The 13,737-nt window shown below is 39.9% G+C and overlaps 1 protein-coding gene across 5 annotated transcripts in view; it reads right to left on the reverse strand.

Annotated features, from left to right (window-relative positions):
• LOC106069841 (lysophospholipase D GDPD1-like) overlaps nt 1-13,737 on the reverse strand; it is a 256,943-nt gene that overhangs the window by 239,024 nt on the left and 4,182 nt on the right. For 2 of the 5 annotated variants that reach the window (XM_056006399.1, XM_056006395.1), the window contains exon 1: nt 520-660. The exons of 2 other annotated variants lie outside the window; for them this stretch is intronic. The gene's annotated coding sequence lies outside the window, so the exon portion shown is untranslated. Of the gene's footprint in view, nt 1-519; nt 661-13,737 lie in introns of those variants that run through there. One more of the 5 variants, XM_056006400.1, reaches the window with a different exon arrangement.

Below are 13,737 nucleotides of genomic sequence, written 5' to 3' on the forward strand. Positions count from 1 at the left end.
CTAAAAAACTGCCATCTGCTTTGGAAAAGCGGAACAAAAATACAGGAACTTACCTAAAATTGGTCATGCACTGTCCCGAAACATCGTTTTTAGCTCCAAACATAAAAACAAATTAATTATAAACAAAAAAAGCGACGTGTTTCTTAAAGGAGATTTTGATGAGCTGTGCCTAATATAAGAAGCTACTATATATATATTTATAATATTTATTTAATTTAGATCTATATATTTCTAGACCTAGATCAAGATATCTTGATAATCCTCTAGTTGAACTAGTTCTTTACTATATTTATAATACTACTAGATCGGACTATATCCTACTAGATCTAGATATTATCATTATATTATGATTATATTGTGTGTAATTGTCAATTTTAGTCTAAATCAGGGCTAGACCGGCTAGACTCTAGTCTAGGACTTCCGACTTATCTGTAATAATCTAACTCTACTTTCTACTATTTCTAAAGCTCTAGATTTATATTAGTATATTATATTGATTCTAGATTAGATCTAAATTACCAAGAATATATTGTTTGTAGATCAATTCATATAGATCTATTATATATCTAGATCTATATTGTTTAATCAACTTAATGTCTTAATTTCCGCATTAAACGTCAATATTTATAAATGGCCGCTTGTTGCCAGATTGACTTGGTTGGTTACCAATAAATTAGATCTGAAATGATATAATAAATAAGAAAATTTTAAAAAATACTTTAAAAAGATATATTAAGCATAGTGATAGTTGTATTAATTAGTTTGGATCAGTCATATAATTACAAGTGTAATAGATCTAGATCAATAATACCTAAATATTTTTTTTTTTGTAAGTGCTATTTCATGCTTTTAGGGTGAGCTTTCTTATATGCTATGATCCTGTCACTTGTCTTTGGAAGAAAGGAGGGGGTATCTGTGTGAATATTACCACGAATATTACGGATGTATGCAAACGCAACATGAAGCTCTTCAAAATCGACACTAGCAGATAGGAAAAAGTAGCACTGGATAGATCCACATGGAGAAAGAGCATAAAGGAAGGGTCTCGGATTGCAGATGCCATACACAACAGAAGCAGAAAGAAGGGTGAAAATGCAACGGCGCCTGGTGATTACATAATACATGCCCAACCTGCGATCGCAGCTGTGTAACCTAACCCTAACCCTGACCTATAAGACCTATACCAGTAATGTAAGACCTGTACTAGAATAGGTGCCACAGCATGGGGCTCAGCAGCCCAAACCAACCTAAGAAAAATAGACAAGGTTCAAAATATTGGTCAAAGGATAATGACAGGAGCAATCAAAACAACACCCATAAGAGCTATGGAGGAAACCGCTGCCCTGATCTCTCTGGATGAAAGAAGAGAAATAAAAATCCTTTCCCAATTCACTAAATTGGAAACCTTGGAGAGGCACCCACTCAGAACAAAAATCCACAAAACTGGCACAAAAAAAACCGTCTCAAAAGGACCAATTTCATACAGGAATCTCTAAACCTAAAAAAGAAACACCAACTTGAAAAAACTACTCTGGAATCCTCGATACACTATAATGAATCTCCACCCTGGGACGAAAGCCCTCTTCCTACTATAAGGGACCATATTGAAAACATAAAAAAGAAAATCTGATTACAGACCAACAGAGCTCAAGGAAATAGTGAACTGTTTTCTACATACCAATTACCCTAGCAATCAGTGGATCAGAGTTTACACGGATGGCTCATCCCATAAAGCCACCACAAATGGAGGAGCTGGAATACTTATCGAATGGCCAGATGGAGGAAAACTAGAAAAATCCTTTGCAACTGGAGAGCTCTCTGACAGTCACAGAGCAGAAAGGGAAGCGCTAGCACTAGCTGCTACCATGCTAGAAAATCATCCAAGTTCCCCTCACAGTCAGATTGTCTTTCTAACAGACGCGAAAACAACCCTTCAAAGCTTGCAAAACTCTGATTCCCCTTATATTAAAAACCTCAGATCAGCACTTACAAAGCTCAACAACAACAGCAAAAAAACTGTTATTCAATGGATACCAGCTCACATACAACTAGCAGGAAATGAGAAGGCTGACACACTCGCCAAGAGTGGGAGAACAAACTCACAAGTAAACTCTGCACTCTATCCAGAAGAAATGAAGAAATTAATTGTAGATAAAATAAATGAGAAATGGACGAGCTCCCATCCAAATCACAAGAAAGATGATGCTTACTATAAGCTAGTTAGTTCTTTTTGTTGAACCAATATAGTGAGATGATTATCTATTTTTATTGATTTTTACTCAAATGTGAAATCCCACTGTTTATGACATGTATTTAAATGTTATTGCAAATTTTAAAATGATATTTAATTAAAATTATAAACTTATTGTCATATGAACAAGTTTTCATTGTCATACATTAAGACAGAAGTGGTATAACGTTGTGCTGTGTCATTTACACCTAAACTACCATCTAGATGTGTCTAAGCATATTTGGGCATATGTCTAGGGATTTTATTTTATTATTATCTTTTCGGATGTTGGTGCTTTTGCCAAGTTATAATTTTTCGAACTTGATTGTCATCCCAAAATGTTACACTAACCCTAACCCTTACAGTAAGTTGATTACCAATTTTCAACAATTTTTCACAAATTTAAATTTAATCAATTCTAATTGAAAATCCCATTGTTTATGACATTTGTTTCAATACTTTTGCATATTTTACAATGTATATTTATTAAAATTATCTAAACATGTTTCCTTTATTAGACTTTAAGACGGAAACGGTATAACATTTGGCTGTTTTATTCAAACTTTTACTATCTAAAGGGTAAAATGTATGTGAGCTTGAGCTCCCAGAGCTATTTTTATATGTATTTTTGTTGTATAGGTTAGAGCTATTTTTATATATTTAATTTTTATAGGTTAGTGTCAGATTTTATAATTGTACTTCCGCATATTTTTATATAGGTTAGTGCGGATAGTATAAAAAGTGATGTACATGCTGTCTTAAAACAGTTGAGTGTACATTTGACCAGTGGTCAGTACAGTATCTCTGTCTGTTAGATCTCTGTGGTCTGTCGTGTAATTATTTTATTATTCTGTACCAGGGACGGCCTGCTATTAATACTGCTGTTATTACTGCTGAATATAACTGCTATTACTCTGCTGAATATTACTGCTGTATCTAATATAACTGCTATTACTGTGCTGTAACTTCTGCTGCACTCATTACTGTTATTGTTATTGCTGCTGTAGAACTAGGAATCTAGTATTATTTTTTTCTGTAGTGTTGCCTTAGTCAGCTTAGACCTAGTGGCTTAGTCTGTTCTTAGTGATTAGAAAGGTACTAAGGTGTTCTTGTTTTAGTGTTAGTGTAGATCTAGGTATAGTGTAGTAGTTGTAGTGATATAGACTTCGTTGCCTTACTAGGCTGACGAGCTCCATCAGCCCGAAGCTCCCGGTTTTGTACTTTCACTGATGCCTGAGGCTCTCATGTCTCATGGCCCTTGGGTCTGACTCCTTCCACAAGCTCAGCATATCCGGGAAAATGGTAAATTGACCACAGCGACCAAAATCCTAGTCTACAACGCCTGTGTTGTGAGCACTTTCCTTTATGGCAGTGAAAGCTGGTCAATATACATGTACCAAGAGCACAGATTGAATAGTTTCCACTTGCGCTGCCTGAGACGCATAATGGGCATCTCTTGGAGGGACCATGTCTCCAATCAGGAAGTTTTGAGATTGGCCAATATGAACAGCATGTATGCTCTCCTGACACAAAGAAGATTACGCTGGCTCGGACATGTCACCCGCATTCCAGATGGTAGAATCCCGAAAGATATCTTATATGCTGAGCTTGTGGAAGGAGTCAGACCCAAGGGCCGCCCAAGACTAACATATAGAGATGTCTGCAAGCGAGACATGAGAGCCTCAGGCATCAGTGAAAGTATGTGGGAAAACATAGCCAAAGACCGGAGTGCATGGAGACAGACTGTGCGTGCTGGGACAACCCTTGCTGAGAACAAAAGAATTGAAGCGGCTTTAATCAAGAGGGAAAAAAAGAAAGCTGCCCTGTCTGCTAGCCCTAAATCAGAGGCATACACATGTACGAATTGTGGCAAAGTCTGCCGTTCTAGAATTGGCTTGATTAGCCACACCAGATTCTGCCCCGTCTCAAGATTAAGCCAAAACCAGTGACTCACTTGGGCGCATCCATTGCCTTTCGAGACAAAAGGAGCCATATATATAGACTTCGTTAGATAGTTGGTTTGATCAGTTTGTGTTAGATAGTTGGTTTGGTTAGTTTGTTGGTGTTTGTAGTGGCGTAGATTTAGAGGGTTTTAGTTAGTGGTTGGATTAGTATTAGTTGTTTGGGTTTTAGTGTACATATATAATATATTTTATTATTAATTTATTTTTATGTAAATAAAGTTTCATTTTGTCTTATTTAATTTCAAGTGAAGTTTGTTTCTTGCTTTCTTTTAGTTAGTTTAGTCTAGTTGTCTGGTTACTCTAGCCCCTTGGTCGTAGACCGACGTGTCACAGATGAGACCCACCCAGTAGCGCTAACATCTGCCTACTGTTAATAAAATTTAATGTTGAGCAGAGAAAAGGTCTCCAGCGCCTCCTGACCTGCTCACATGTAACTTTGCATCTACTTTATTAATTTATTGTTCTCAAGGAGAGCTTTAAGATCACCTATCGAGATCCAGGGCGAAGCACCAAGCATTTTTCAGTATTTCTAAGCTTCAGAAAGTCATTCTCCTTATTAAGTCACTAGCGGATCCAGAACTTTGAAGTGGGGAAAGGGACGATTTTTACCTAACCCTAACGCGTTGGACTGTCGTTCGAATTTATCGACGGTCGAGGGTTCAAACCCTGCCCGCTCCCATCCCCCGTCGACCTGCGGGAGGTTTGGACTAGGAAGTAAACTATCTTCAACTCTGAAGGAACATCCGAAACATGTAAAACATTAAACCCTAACCCTAAGCATAAAAGCGCGTACAGCACACACAGGATATATATATTGTTATAACTCTGTCATGCGCACCGCCATCCAGGCTAGTGCTAGAAGGTGCGCACTGTGATAGACTAGACCTAAAAGGATGTCAACATTAGAGAGGAGAACGATTTCCGCCCAAGTTGAGAGCCGAAGTGAAAAGACTGTGCCTAAGATAGATATTGTGCTGTGTACCTGTGATGTCTTGAAACAGTGGCGTAGCTAGAGTATATGATGCCTGGTGCGGTACCTCATCTTGATGCCCCCCCCCAAAAAAAAAAAAAACAACAACAACAACAACAACTAACTAATTAATAACGTTGCAAAACCTTACTTTTTTGTTCAAAATAATATGTATTCATTAATCAAATATTGTTAATTCTTTCATGACCTTATTGACCTTTCATGACCGCAGCATTATCATAGCCTTGACCCCTGCAGTCCATTATGTCTAAGCCATCCGAACGCAGTTTCTCCAGAATCATCTCAGCGATTCCAGCAGTATGCGTGTTCTTTGTGTCGATGAAGTCAATAAAAGACTCATGAACCTGCACCCCGTCATTCTCCATGACAACATACCGTAAAATTTGGGAAGTTTGATCCAGCTTTGAGATGTCAGGTGTACTGTCAAAAATAATAGAGAAATGTTTGGCTTGTTTTACTTGCTGTATGATTTGTTTTTTAGCGTGATCCCCCAATATTGTAATAAATTCATTTTGTATTTGTGGAGACATGTATGTATTCGGTCTGGAACAAAACTTAGTTCGAAGCACATGCTCCCTCAAGAGTGGATCGTGCTTTGATAGTAATTTTACTAACTCTCCAGGTTTTCGTTTCTTGTATAATCAAATCTTGGGCCTTGTTGTCAATATTGTTCCCTACTCTCAGGCGAACTTCCAGTTCCCTCCAAGCAAGCGATGACTGAATGTGAGCTCTGCTGGTCTCATGTTTTTCTATTTTCGGGGATAACCTCCACCACTCATTGAATCCCTCTTTGGATTTAAATGAAGATTTGGTACTTGATCTTGTTGAGAAAAGTATGCAGGGGAAGCAAAATAAGGATTCTTTTTTTTGGCGAATAACACATCCACTTTCTAAGAACTTTCTCGCCGTTTGACATTTGCCGGAAAAACAAACCCTTTGAAAGCTTTCTAGCCTTTCCTTTTGCTGATTCTTGATGTCTATCTGCCTGTCTGAATTGACTGTCCATACGCTGAACTGTTTCAGATCCTTGAGTGACAAGGTGTATGCGAATATTATTTGTCACATCAGGCCAATCTCCAATGTCGTTCAGTCTAGAGTTTATTATCCTGCTTTCTGTATTGTTTACACTGTCTGATGGTTCATCTTCTTCAGTATAAATAAGACATGCTTGTGTGCTGTCCTTTAGTCTATAGAACCTGCGGTATTGAAGTATTTTCTTCTTTTCAGGATGTCGGCCTCATCATTGTTTTCTGGATTCAATGATAACCGTCTCATCTTGCTTTGTTGCTTTTAATTGTTCAGTTAATTCATACCCAATAACAGCTCGCCTATAGTCGGTGGACTCTGGCAATGGTGTGACTTGAAATTGTCTCGATGCTTCTTTAGACTTAAGAAATTTAAGAAACGCACCTCACTGCGGTCAAAGAAACTGCTTTATGCGGATGACATTGTCACACTAAAGTCCTACCCATCAGATACCATTTTCTGTAATACCGTTGGGTCGGTAATAAGGGACCCCGATAGATCTGGGTATGGGGCCCTTATAGACTACACAGACCGGACAGAACCAGAGATGCCGATTTCTCCGTCTGATCTTAAAAGGGTTTTGAGGCGCCAGCCAGACTAGTCAGTCTTGAGCACTGTTCATCATTTTGTTTACGTTACAGTATTACAATTAATTAGTTAGTTAAAAAAAAACTCGTAGAAAACAAAGGTTAGCTTATTTAAAAATATTGACATTACAATAGAATTATTTCCAAAATTAAACTATAAAGAATCATAAAGAAATGAATAAACTAAGACAATTGTTTAGAGCAAGAGTTTAGAAATATATTTGTAAACTCAATATCTAGATTAAACCAGTGGACTAAACAATGAAGTAAAAAAAGGTTGGCCTATCTTCTTCTTCTTCTTGATATTACAGAGCATTGATCAGTGTAGTAACAACATGTACCGTGTGTCCGAAATCTAGTAAATTAGATTCAAACTGTTCTATAACTTACATTGTATGGAAGAAATAGTCAAGGAGATGAAACAAAATAGCGACATGACTAGTTTATAAATCGTTAGTTCATGTTTAAAATACAGTAGTTTATGTTTGTTCGTGTCCATACAATTAGTCGTTTTTACTGAAACGCTCAGGGAAATAGGAAATTAATACACACTGGGGAAATTTTGGTGCCCCTCTCCATTTGGTGCCCTGTGCGGCCCGCACCACCCGCACATTGGTAGCTACGCCACTGTCTTGAAATAAACATCGATGTCCTCGTTGAGTTGCCTCACTTAAGTTAGTACAATTGGTCTCAGAAGTGGGATTATAGGCAACTCAACGAGAGGAGGTAGGCTTTGATTACAATGACATATTTGAAGCTATTACATCAGCTCTCAATTTAAAGAGATAAGACAAGAGCTTCGGGATCGAGGTTTAAAATCCCTCGGTAGCAGGGAAACGCTCACGGCTCGTCTGCGGCAAGCTCTGATCAATGAAGAGGAAGATCCGGAGACCTACACATTTGAAATTGAACTTGGGATTGTTGAGTTCATTGGTAAGATCCAGGACTTTGTGGATGCAATTGATGAACAACTGAACATGATTGGGAACATGATGGGAAACAAGAGCAGGAACATAATGTTGAACAAAGTAGATGAAAGTGTATTGCATGTAGAAGGCCAACTAGACCAAAGCGATAAAATTGTGTCGCAAGCAAAAGGAGGAATAAACTCGTTAGGGAAGGAGCAGTTACCTGGTCAGGACTGTGGCTGCACAAACAGTAGTGATGGAGGCGCTGGGGATTGTAGCGCTGTCTGTGACTGTGTTGTGGGCAAGTCTGACGGGGATGACTTTCAGGGCGAGAAACATGACAACGATTGCTGCGACGATCTCAATGGGATGTGCCGATTCGAAAGGAAAGAGTCAAATGAAGAAACAAGAGAAGTCTGTTATGTGCCTGAAACTTTTGTTCCTGGTATACCTGCAACGGGCCGGACAGATCAAAACAACGTTGGGTCTGCGTTCAAGCTTGCTGCTGTGGACCTTAAAGACCTCTGTTTATCTGTCAGTACCTTTGATGAGAACTCAAACCATGAAAGCCTCAAGACCGTTTCTGATTCCTTGCCTTTGATGTGAAATTACGAATACGGGCCCCAATAATGGCCTAGACAGAAACAACGAATTTGACTTTGGCAGCGGCATAAGAGATAACTCGATGCTTGGCGACTGCATCCAGGCGATTGACATGAATTGTATAGGCGGCGTCCTGCGGGGACAGTGCCCATGCCAAGAAACCCAGCTACAAGATCTGAACTTGACAGAAATGTGTACTTCTGCCCACTTCAGTGAGAATGACTTGAACGATGGCGAATTAATTCCAGCAAAACCTGATGTAGTGGTGGATGAACATTACAAGGATCCTTCATGTGCATACCTTACAGATGAGGCTGAGAAAGACTATGTGCTTGAAACCATGGCTACAAGTGGGTCTACAACTGTGTCACTAGACGTCCATGGAAAAGGTCCGCTGGTATCTACAGTGATTGCCACAACCTCCATTTGTGTTACGTGGCTGGCAACCCTGACCTCCACTTACACCCCCATTGTCAGCTGGCTGGCATCAGCGACCATCTTCACGAGGTCGAAGCAGCGACCACGATATCGTCTCAAGCGTAGACTGGCCAACTGGAAGAAGAGGAAGCGACGACCGCGGAAAACTGTGCAGATGGCTTCGTGGGCAACAGGCACCCTACCGTCTGTGGTTTCCACCGATCGACCTCCACCTAAACTGTCAACTCTCCACTGCACTGTTTCTTTTCGGGACGAAAAGCTCTAAGAAGGGGGCAATGTTATAACTCTGCCATGCGCACCGCCGTCCAGGCTAGTGCTAGAAGATACGCACTGTGATAGACTAGACCTAGAAGGATGTCAACATTAGAGAGGAGAACGATTTCCGCCCAAGTTGAGAGCCGAAATGAAAAGTCTGTGCCTAAGATAGATGTTGTGTATCTGTTGATGTTTTGTAAATAAACATCGATGTGCCTCGTTGAGTTGCCTCACTTAAGTTATTACAATATATATATATATATATATATATATATATATATATATATATATATATATATATATATATTGTTATGACTTTGCCATGCGCACCGCCATCCAAGATAGTGCAGAAAGATGGTGCGCACTATCTGTGACTACACAAGTCGGATGTTGACATTAGGAGACAAACGATTTCCGCCCAAGTAGAGAGCCAATATGGAGAGATCGTGCCTAAGAAAGATGATGTTTTATGAACTTGTGATGTCTTGTAAATAAAGATATATGTGCCTCGTTGAGATTGCCTCCCTTCAGTTATTACAATATATATATATATATTTATTTATTTATTTATTTTTTTTTTTAATTTTTTTTTTTATTTTATATATATATATATATATATATATATATATATATATATATATATATATATATATATAAGCACGGAGGCGTGCTTGTAAGGTTTCTTTATTTCCGCTCGTTTTCAGATCTCGACCACGGAGTTCTTGCTTCAGTTCTCTGAATTCAAGTTCGTACAGCAGTTTCAGACGAGCCATAGTAAATCCGATCCAATCCGATTCCGATCCGATCCCACTTCTGACACCAGTGTTACGAATCTCACTATCCAGGCTCTCTGCAAACTGCACCATACACCACCAACTTAAAGAACTTGACAACTCAGGGCTCCAAAGCAACGTAACACTTTAATAGTTGAATAAATAACAGCCAATACTGTACAATTGGCAACACGTACACTGTACAAATATCTCTCCGATAACATCGTTCCGCAGTATCAACTCTTGCACTGGCCTCTCCGTCTCGTTCCGGGCTTGCACTGGGTTCAACAGTTCAGGACTGACTTCACACACTAGGCTCGTTGTGTCGGACTCGATCGCAGACCAAGATCAAGACGCCAGCCGTCTCAACTGTACTTGACAGTACTCCGCACTGAACCGTCGTAATGCTCCGTACAGAACCACACCGCTGAACTGTGCTGTAGTCGACCGGACTGTAGTGAACCGAGCTCTGAACCCCTGCCGTGAACCGTCTCTCGTGAACCTTGCTGTAATGAGCCCCTTTTCTCGACCGTCTTGACTGCGATACCTCCGCTCTTATATAGGGTCCCTACTGGCCTTCTCGAACCGGACAGAACGCCGCTCGACGTTTCTAGGTGGTCAGATGACTACAACTCTCGTGACGCTCCTGAGCTCTGTTCACGACGTCGATCCTTCCCGAACCGCCGTGTTGACACTCGACTCGGCTGACCATCGTAACTCGTCACGGTTGACCGCTCGTCTAGCGCTGGCCTGGGGCGATTTGCGTCGGCTGACTACATTCACACCACTACCCCCATCTGTGCCACCACCAGGTTTATAACAATATATATATATATATATATATATATATATATATATATATATATATATATATATATATATATATATATATATATATATATATATATATATATATTAGAATTAAAAAATAAAGCAGTGTTTCTCAACCTTCGGCGTAAAAAAAATAAAAAAACAGCCATGTTGAGGCCTTTGTCTTGACAGTTTGGGGGTCTGGGTGTTACCTCAGTGACCCCATATCGAAGGTGCATCTACAACTCATTATTCATCCTATTAAAAAGGGACCTTTTGAATAATGTTTTACTTGAAAAATATTCTAATATGAATTTACAGGCCCTTTACAATGCAAATACAACCGATTTGTTCTTTGAAAAGATAGGATACCCCCACATATGTAGATTAAGACTTTGAGGATCGTCGCCAAAAAAAAAAATTATTCGAAAAATAATATATAAAAAAGGACCATTTGTAAGTGATACATTTTGTTCAAAAGGCATTTTTGTAACTTTGTTTTGTTACAGGAATATAATTCAAAGCTTTAAACAAAACATTTCGGAAGTGGGAAGATAAATTAAGTGGGCCAACTAGACTCGTGTGCAATTGACTATTCTGTTTTAAAACGTCATGTATTCGTCTGGAAAGGGGGAGAAGATGGTAGAATGAGAACGTTAATCCCCGCTCCTTTTTATAATTTCTGTTAATGATTGCATTTAGCATTAACGAATTCTTTGATATAAGAATTTAAGTTATAGCATATATAAATTATATTAGTGACATTTTTTTATTTTGTAAATTCTTAATTAAAATTCAAAAGAAAAAAGTATTGGTTTGTCCGATGGGTGGAAGCGATTAAATGTATCGCCCCTCCCACCTGGTACAAACCTTTTTCATTTTATATTTACTAATGATACAATTTGAGATTAGAGTGTATACGACATAATATACAAATGGGTTCAAATATAAACTTGTAGCTTATATTATATAACCTACAATTTGTTCACAAACTATGATTTCTTCATAAAAATAGGACCGCCCCCCCCACAATCAGAAGGATAGAGTGGGGAGGGCAGTAGACGCAATCTTCCTCCCCCCCCCCCCCCCACGTCACCAAATAGGCTAAGATACCAGAAGTGTAGCGACATAATATATGGCTCCTTTAGTCTCGAAAGGCAATGGATGCGCCCAAATGAGTCACTGGTTTTGGCTTAATCTTGAGACGGGGCAGAATCTGGTGTGGCTAATCAAGCCAATTCTAGAACGGCAGACTTTGCCACAATTCGTACATGTGTATGCCTCTGATTTAGGGCTAGCAGACAGGGCAGCTTTCTTTTTATCCCTCTTGATTAATCTTCTTTGTGTCAGGAGAGCATACATGCTGTTCATATTGGCCAATCTTAAAACTTCCTGATTGGAGACATGGTCCCTCCAAGAGATGCCCATTATGCGTCTCAGGCAGCGCAAGTGGAAACTATTCAATCTGTGCTCTTGGTACATGTATGTTGACCAGCTTTCACTGCCATAAAGGAGAGTGCTCACAACACAGGCGTTGTAGACTAGGATTTTGGTCGCTGTGGTCAATTTACCATTTTCCCAGACGCGCTTGGAGAGTTTTGCCAATGCTGTGGTAGCTTTTCCTATCCTTTTTGTCAGCTCGATGTCTAAGTCTAGGTTACTTACAATTGTTGAACCCAAGTAGGTAAATTCCTGCACCACTGAAAGGGTGTGGTTCCCAATTTGTATTATAGGTATTTCTGCGACGTCTTGTGCCAGGATTTCGGTCTTGGAGAGACTTAAAGTAAGGCTAAACTCTTGACAAGCAGCTGCTAAGGCGTTCATTAGCTTCTGTAGACCTCCTTGTGAGTGAGATACGAGTGCCGCGTCATCGGCAAACAGCAGCTCCCTTATCAAGATACGACGCCTTTTCGTTTTGGCTTTAAGACGTGCCAGGTTAAAGAGCCTTCCATCGGATCTGCTATGGATGTATATTCCGTCTTCCAGGGATTTAAAAGCACTGGATAGTACGACTGAGAAGAAGATGCCAAATAGTGTAGGGGCCAGTACACATCCTTGTTTTACACCGCTCTTAATGGAGAATGACCTGGAGGAAGAACTTTCAAACTGAACGGTGCCCTGCATATTTTCGTGAAAAGCTGACACTAGTTTTCTTAACTTATTTGGGCAGCCGATTCTCTCTAGTACAGCAAACAGACCGCTTCTGCTAACAAGGTCAAAGGCCTTGGTCAAATCAATAAATGCTATGAAGAGGGGCTGCTTTTATTCTCTGTTCTTCTCCTGTAGATGCCGAAGAGAGAAAATCATATCTGTTGTAGATCTACCTGCCCTAAAGCCACACTGCGACTCTGAATAAACACGATCTGCCAGGATCTGTAATCGCTTTAGTAATACTCTAGCAAAAGCCTTTCCGACTATGCTAAGCAGTGAGATGCCTCTGTAATTGTTACAATCAGAGCGGTCGCCTTTATTTTTATAAATTGTAACAATGTTGGAGTCTTTCCATTCCTGGGGGACCATTCCTTGTTCCCAGCACAAGCTTAGCAGTTCATGGAGTGGTTTGATTAGGGCATGTTTTCCAGCCTGAATTACTTCAGCAGGAATCTCCTCCGGGTGTTTTCCCATGTGCAAGCATGTCAATGGCAATGCTCAGCTCCTTTACTGAGGGCGTTTCGTCTAATTCCGTCAAAACTGGAAGTGATGGGAAGTTGGAAACAGCATTTGGTGAGATGGCGTTTTCAATCTGGTAGAGTTCTGCATAGTGTTCTACCCATCGTTCCATTTGCAGCGCACGATCGCTGATGATTGAGCCATCTTTTGACTTGAGCGGAGCACACTTGCTGGTGTGAGGTCCTAAAGCTTTTCTCATGCCCTCATATAGTCCTCTTATGTTACCACAGTCGGCACAAGATTGAATATCTTCACATAGCTCCTGCCAGTATTTGTTAGCACATTGTCTCGCTACTCTTTGGGCATTGTTACGTGCAGCTCTGAGCCTTTTTAAGTTGCTTGGGGTGGGATCCTTCTTGTAGATTAGCATGGCTGCTCTCTTGTTCGTAGTGGCAGTTTCCATTTCTGGTAGACTAGCTTCAAACCAGTCTTCGCTTTTCTTGGTTTTGTTTCCAAAGACCAGTGATGATGTTTGGTAGATT

The sequence above is a fragment of the Biomphalaria glabrata genome, chromosome 12 (assembly GCF_947242115.1).
Source record: "Biomphalaria glabrata chromosome 12, xgBioGlab47.1, whole genome shotgun sequence".
In the NCBI taxonomy this organism is placed as follows: domain Eukaryota; kingdom Metazoa; phylum Mollusca; class Gastropoda; family Planorbidae; genus Biomphalaria; species Biomphalaria glabrata.